We start from the raw sequence: 8369 nt of genomic DNA, 5'->3' as shown, positions 1-8369 counted from the left end.
CCCTAGTTGATGATTTTTTAGACATAGAGTCTCCAATCCCTAGTCTCTTTTCCAACATAGGGTCTCTACTCCTTAGTTGATGATTTTTAGACACAGGATCTCCACTCCCTAGTCGCTTTTCCAACATAGGGTCTCCACTTCCTAGTTAATGATTTTTAGACATAGGGTCTCCACTCCCTAGTTGATGATTTTTTAGACATAGGTTCTCCAATCCCTAGTCTCTTTTCCAACATAGGGTCTCCACTCTGTAGTTGATGATTTTTAGACACAGGATCTCCACTCCCTAGTCGCTTTTCCAACAAAAGGTCTCCACTCCATAGTTAATGATTTTTAGACATAGGGTCTCCACTCCCTAGTCGCTTTACCAACATAGGGTCTTCACTCCCTAGTTGATGATTTTTAGACATAGGGTCTCCACTCCCTAGTCATTTTTCCAACATAGGGTCCCCACTCCCTAATTGATTTTATTTTAGACATAGGGTCTCCACTCCCTAGTTGATTTTCCAACATAGGGTCTCTATTTCCTAGTTGATTTTATTTTAGATATAGGGTCTCCACTCCCTAGTATCTTTTCCAACATAGGGTCTTCACTCCCTAGTTAATGATAATTTAGGGATAGGGTCTCCACTCCCTAGTCTATTTTCCACCATAGGGTCTCTACTCCCTAGTCTTTTTTCCAACATAAGGTCTTCACTCCCTAGTTGATTTTATTTTAGACATAGAGTCTCCACTCCATAGTCTCCTTTCCAACATAGGGTCTCCACTCCCTAGTTGATTTTATTTTAGATATAGGGTCTCCACTCCCTAGTCTCCTTTACAACATAGGGTCTCTACTCCCTAGTTGATTTTATTTTAGATATAGGGTCTCCACTCCCTAGTTGATTTTATTTTAGACATAGGGTCTCCACTCCCTAGTTGCCTTTTTCAACATAGGGTCTCCACTCCCTAGTTGATTTTATTTGGACATAGGGTCTCCACTCCCTAGTTGATGTTATTTTAGACATAGGGTCTCCACTCCCTAGTCTCTTTTCCAACATAGGGTCTTCACTCTCTAGTTGATTTTATTTTAGACATAGGGTCTTCACTCTCTAGTCGCCTTTTCCAATATAGGGTCTCCACTCCCTAATTGATTTTTATTTTTTAGACATAGGGTCTCCACTCCCTAATCATTTTTCCAACATAGGGTCTCCACTCCCTAGTTGCTTTTCCAACATAGGGTCTCCACTCCCTAGTTAATTTTATTTTAGACATAGGGTTTCCACTCCCTAGTTGATTTTATTTGGACATAGGGTCTCCACTCCCTAGTTGATGTTATTTTAGACATAGGGTCTCCACTTCCTAGTCTCTTTTCCAACATAGGGTCTTCACTCTCTAGTTGATTTTATTTTAGACATAGGGTCTTCACTCTCTAGTCGCCTTTTCTAACATAGGGTCTCCACTCCCTAGTTGATTTTTTTTAGGCATAGGGTCTCCACTTCCTAGTCTTCTTTTCCAATATAGTGTTTTTACTCCCTAGTTGATTTTATTTTAGATATAGGGTCTCTACTCCCTAGTTGCTTTTATTTTAGACATAGGGTCTGCATTTCCTAGTCCACTTTTTCGGGATACACCACTCCCGACCTTTTATTGCTTTCAATAAAGAAGTAGTTTAAAATTTTGTTATAATAACTCACGAAATTTTTCTAGTGCAAACTGGGATAGAAAAATTTTGTTCGTTTGTTTGTTTTGGTGTCTGAGTAGGTTTTACCTCAAGGCACATGGTTTGAGATGACTAAAAGAAGAAGTCTCAATTCAGAATAAAAGAAAAGAAAAAATAAGTGAATCCAAAATGCAAAAGCAGTTGAAAAGATGTGGAATGCTCAAGACATGATTGAAGCCACGAGTATTGGAGTCCCGTTTTGATTAGAAGAAGCTATAGAATAATGAATTCTAACCTACAGCTAGCGAGTATCAAAGTTTATATCAGAGTCTGCATGAAGAACCAGTCACGCTCAAGATCAAGTTTCAGAAAACTCATAGATATGAATCTTGTAACACATAACTCATAGGCTTGTTTAGTTTCACTCGACTCCTCAACTTATCATTCCACCATTCTCCTTGAACTACACACGACCTGATTTTCCTATAACCCGAAAAATGTAGGCTGTCCAAAATCAAGACTCGGTTGCACCCTATCTTTTATTTCTTTTCCTTTTGAATAATGGTTTGGTAAAATATTAGTCACATGTCTCACCTAGTCTTTGCCTAAAAACTCTTCATGTTTTCAAGCAAAGAGGGCAGCTGTGAGAACTTAATTTTTTACTATATTTGAACTTTTATCACCTTCTACTATGTAAATATTTTTAGAAATTTAATATATATATTTTTTAGATTTGCTATATTTTTTTATATAGGGTAAAAATTAAAAAATAATTTAAAAGGTCAATTATTACTATTAGTATTGTTTTTATTTTTTATGTTTATTTTAAAATAAAAGAAATTTTAAAAAAACCGAAAAAATTAAATATTTTTTTAAACATTTTTGGATGGGAATAAAATAATAGAAAAATTAAAAGTATGGAATAAAAAAGTAAAAGTAAAAGTAGGTGAAAATTTTTTTTTTAAAAAGTAAAAGAAAGTGAAAAATTAAAAAAATAAAAATAAAAGAATGTGAAAATTTAAAAAAATGAAAAGTAAAAGAAAGATTGAATTAAAAAATAAAAGTAAGGGTAGTTGAATTTTGTTTTAAGAAAAGTAAAAGTAAGTGGAAATTAAAAAAAAAAGTAAAATAAGTGAGAAATAAAAAAAGAAAAGTTAAAAAGTGGGAATTTAAGTATAATAAAAGTAAAAAAGTGAGAAATTAAAAAATAAAAGTAAAGGAACATGGGGAATTATTTTTTAAAAAAAATAAGAAAAATGGGAAGTGAGAATTCTTTTTAATTAAAAAATAATAAAATAAAAAAATTATGAAACAATTCTGAAATTTTTCTATAAATAGAAGAGAAATGTGAGGAGAAGAGGGGAGAGAAGGAAAAAAAAAGAGGGAGGAAGAAATTGAGAGAAAATTATTATCTTTTTCTAGGATAAGAAAATTTCTACTCGTGTCATTCTTTCTTTGTCTTTCTTTCGAAAAATCCAGCAAAATTACCCCCCAAAAAATAGCTTTAAACCCAGTAAAAAATGTCACTAAATCACCGATTTTGCAAGGTCGATCGGGGTTGCAAGTCGTGATTTTTTGTTCGAGGTTTCGTGGCCGGTGAAAGCTCTAGTCAACACTCGTCAATTTGTTTAGCGCTCTTGTAATTTCAACTCTGTTAATTTATATCAAAGGTCCGTTATTTTTCTTTCTTCGCTGATTATAATTATCCATTTACTTTCTTGTCTATTTGTGTGATTATTGGGTAGCATGAAGTAGTAGTTCACTCTATTGATATTTGGATCATTTGAATCTAATTTTTTTCTTGTTCACATATTTATTGGACCATGATGTTAATTTTAGAGTTGCAAAGTTTTGTTTTGAGTTGATTTAACCGGATAAAGGGTCTATTGAATCACTGTAATTTGGCTTGTTTACTAATTTTGTTCATGAGATTGTGGTGTCATTAGTTTTGTTTAAGAAATGTACAGAATATGGGATATTGGGTTGGATAATTTGATTGGGCCACGATTTGTTTCTAAGGAAATTGGTTTTTGGACTGTTGGAGAAGAAAATATTTTGGGCCAAAAGATTTAGTCTCATCAGGCCCAAAGTAATAAATAACATAGTTGGGCCATATTTCTCTAAACTAGCCCACTTTTTTATAAATAATAAATTTAATTCTTCCACAAATAATTCCATGCCTCATGACCTTACAATAATCTCAAAATTAGTAATTGAATAATATTCGAACATCGTAGCTTACTTTAGGCGCGATTAATAATAAATCATCGTGACTGTGTGTACGGTTCCCGTGGCATGGTCACGATACGTAATCCCCAATTCGAGTGTGCGTTTCACGTGACTCGATCACAACTTCAAACAATAATAAATAAAATTAAACATGTTGTAGATTGCGGGTGCGTTTTACATGACGCGATTTGCAATGTGTATAAACAATGAGTGTAAGACAACGTAACTCGTCTCATATTAATTCCATAAAAGTTTAAAATGCAGTAATGTAATAAAAACGGTAAAAGGAATAAAAATGCACATAGGTTTAAAACATGTATTAAATGAGATAATTGGGCCAATTATTAATAGTTGAGCGACCATGCTAAAACCACGAAACCCGGGAGTGCCTCACACCTTCTCTCGGGTTAACAAAATTCCTTACCTGATCTTCTGTGTTCGCAAACCATAAATACGAGTCAATTTTCTTCAATTTGGGATTCTAAAATAAATCGGTGACTTGGGACACCATAAATTATTCCAAGTGGCAACTCTGAATAAATAAATAATCTCATTTCGAATAATGTCACTTAAATTGGAAAAATTTCCTATCCCCTATCCCCTCGGAAAAAAGGAGGTGTGACAGTCATCCTTATCACTCTTATAATAGCCTCCCTTATCCCTCCTCCTTGACAATATCAATATCTACTCTTATTACTCTTATAGCCACCCTTATCGCTCCTATAATAGCCTCCCTTATCGCTTCGTTTAATAGCTTCCTTTATCACTCCACCCAGACAATATCCCAACACACATAACAACAGTGAAATGCCACCCTTATGCCCGCATAATGTCAACAATGGAATGCCACCCTTATACACCGCATAACAGTAACACATTTCACACAATAATTCACACAAAATATTATCACAACAGCACAACATCATCAACTCGTATTTATAAATTGCCCGTAGGCCACAACCATTCCAAAGGTACAATAAAGTCAATTAATTTCACATCAGATAGTCCACGACTCAACACAATGTATATAAAATCTCAAAAACAACCACAAGGATGGGAAAATAACTCATCACAGGACAACGCATTCTTTAATCTAACTTTTTGATAAATATATAAACGCCTCAATTTAAACTTATTTAATTAATTATTTGCAGATGAAAAATCCATAATGTGATTATTTTCAAGAAATATCAAATCAATAACACACAAAATTCACATAAAAAATCAAGTGACAATAACACCAAATTATCATATAAAATACAAATTCGACAAACAAGGTATGAGGCATTGACAAATCAAGGATTTACTAAGTTCCAACAATTTTCTAATTTAATACATAAGGGCGCCTACGAATTTCAACCAATATAATTTGCACATATAAACCAAGTACGTACTCATCACCTCGCGTACATAGTTTTAAATTATACAATTTCCGCATAAGACTCAATGCCTAAGGGGTAATTCTCCCACTCAAGGTTAGACAAGATACTTACCTCGTTTCGCAACCAATTTCAAGATTTCAATAAACCTTTGCCTCGCGAATTCGTGTCCAAAAATTTCAAATCTAGTCACAAACAATTCAATATACTCAACATGAATCGTAGGAATAACTTCCATATGAATTTGCTAAATTTCACAATATAAATTCGAAATTAACTCAAAAATTAACAGTTGGACCCACATCTCGAAATTCGAGAAAAGTTATAAAATATGAACACTCATTCAACCATGAGTTCAACCATACAAAAATTATCGAATTCCGACATCGGATTGACCTTCAAATCTTCATTTAACATTTTTGGAAGATTTTATAAAAATCTGATTTTTCTTCCATAAATTCACGGATTCATGATATAAATGAGTATGGAATCATGAAATATAATCAATATAGAATAAGAAACATTTATCACAATGTTTTTCTGTGAAAATCGCCCAAAACTTATCTAAACCGAGCTCCCCAAACTCAAAAATGAGTAAAAATAGTAAAACTCCCAATTTTATGGGATTTTTACTGTTCGGGCGCCATAGGTGGTGTGGGGCACTGCCTGTGGCGCTGTTTCCAGAACCTTTAAACATCCCAGAGCCAGGGCTAGTGCCCCACTCTATCCTGGACGCTGACGGCGACAGAAAATCGTTCCCGACACGGAAATGTGCATAACTCTCTCATACGATGTCCGAATTCGACGATTCTTTTTTCTATGACTCCAAAATTTCAATACGGATCTAATGCTTTAATGAAAATTGAATTTGGAGCTCATTCTTTTAAATGTGATACCACGTATTCTTGAAAAATTGATGTCGAAACATTCTAGGTTCGATGCCGAAACATAGCAAATCAAGTCCGATTGACCTCAAATTTTACACACAGGTCATAAATAATATAACGGACCTATCAAAATTTTCATAACTGGATTTCGACCCCGATATCAATAAAGTCGACTCCCGGTCAAACTTCCAAACTTTTCATTTCCAACTTTCGCCATTTCAAGCCAAAATTAACTACGGATTTTTAAATAAATATTCGGACACACTTCTAAATCCAAAATCACCATACAGAGCTATTGAAATCATAAAAAAATTCTATTCCAGAGTCGTTTGCTCAAAAGTCGACTCTCTGGTCAAATCTTTTCTTTTAAGCTTCTTAAATAAGAATTGTTCTCCCAATTTGATCCCAAATCCTCTGTAAATCAAACTCAACCATACACACAAATCATAATATGTATTATAAAGTTGTTCGGGACCTTAAGTCGTTGTACGTGGCGTAAATTCTTAAAACGACAAGTCGGGTCGTTACAACCAATCACTTTGTAATACTTGTCGAAGTCTGACACTTTATTATAACAAAATACTTAAAGTACAAGTTAGAGTATTTCTACATAGGTTCTACACTTTTTTGTTTAAAAAAATAGTTCCGCACCGCCAAACTTAAAATTGATTATAAAAAGATAACTAAAAAGTCAGTTGAAAAATAAGTCGTGATGTACTTTCTTATTGTTTAAATTAAATAATATATAGTTGTACTCTTTTAGTATTTTCAATTGTGTTAATGCATTGTTTTTTCTTTTTATATTAATCAAAATTTGAATAATAAAATATATTCATTTTATTTCCAAATGGTTGATGCAATTTTTTTTTTGTTCTTTGAAATAATAATCGTGATTTTGAATTATTGAAAAAATAATAATAAGTAAGCTTGTATTTTATTCTAGTTTAAAGACATCTGAATAATTCATTAAAAATAAATAATTTTTTCGATCACAGTTTTTTTCTAGTTTCATTTGATATGATTGAGGTACTCCAGGGTGTAGTACCACTTTCTTTACTATAATTATTTGTTGAGCATTTTTTAAAAATAGTTAATTTTATATTTATGTATTTTAAAATTTATATAATATTAAATTCTTTATTAAACACAGAGGAAGTACCCAACTAAATTTGATTATATAGGAAGAAGTATAATCCTGCATAATGATACTTCTCATGCTGTCTAATATATAATAAAGAAAAAAATTCCCCAAATTAGTTGTCTTAATTTTTTGTTTAGAATATTCTCAAATCATGTTTTATAGAGGGAATTATTTTTATATAATTTGAACAAATTTCAATATCCTTTTAATAAAAAAGGGACTTGAAACTATATTTTATTCTTCAATAATTTTTTTCCTGATTTTATAAAGTGTTCCAATTGAAATTGCAATTTAATGAGAATTTATATAAAATGATATCAAATGATATTAATATAAGAACATCTCAATAAAATCTACATAAATTATTGCAACTTTTTTTAATATTCTTTACCAAAAATATTCAGTACATAAAACAAATGAAATAATTTTTCTTATGGAGATAATAGAATTATTATATATAAATGTATGTTACCATAGTATGTTTTTAATCAAATGAAACGTTTAAATTATTAAAATTACCTAACAAATAATTTTTCTAGTTAAAAATCCTTATTGAAAAAATATTTTTTAAACAGTGAAAGTGAGAACTTAGAAGTAATCTACTTTCAAACAAATAAAAAAGTAGTAAGCAGTAATCAAGTAGTGCATTTAAAGAAGCAACGTTACTTTTGGTTTTTTGGGTCATTAGAAACCCACAAGCCACAACTAAGCTTTTGAGCGTACTGTACAAGCAAACAATACAGTTATTTTTTTTGAAATGATCATAATGCCCTTGGTCGATCTCCTCTTTCTCTTTTATATAAAAGAAAAATGTAATGCATGAGTTAGCTAAACAATGAATATGTGAATCATTATTCAATGAATAATAATACGAGGATAGTTATATAGATGCAAAAGATTACCTGCTAATTGCTATAAGAGTATGTCTGTTTAACATAATTTAATGCTAACACATATATTTTTATTTCACATTATATTAAATATAAAATAGGTATATAAATTCTCGCAAAATTTAGCGCAAACATAATTTCATGTAGATGGAATTGAATGAGGACATCTGAAAAGATGATGAGACCTTCAATCACTTGCTCCAA

This window comes from Nicotiana tomentosiformis, chromosome 3, assembly GCF_000390325.3.
Source record: "Nicotiana tomentosiformis chromosome 3, ASM39032v3, whole genome shotgun sequence".
In the NCBI taxonomy this organism is placed as follows: Eukaryota; Viridiplantae; Streptophyta; class Magnoliopsida; order Solanales; family Solanaceae; genus Nicotiana; species Nicotiana tomentosiformis.
The sequence above is the reverse complement of the archived record's forward strand: the minus strand, read 5'-3'. Positions refer to the sequence as shown.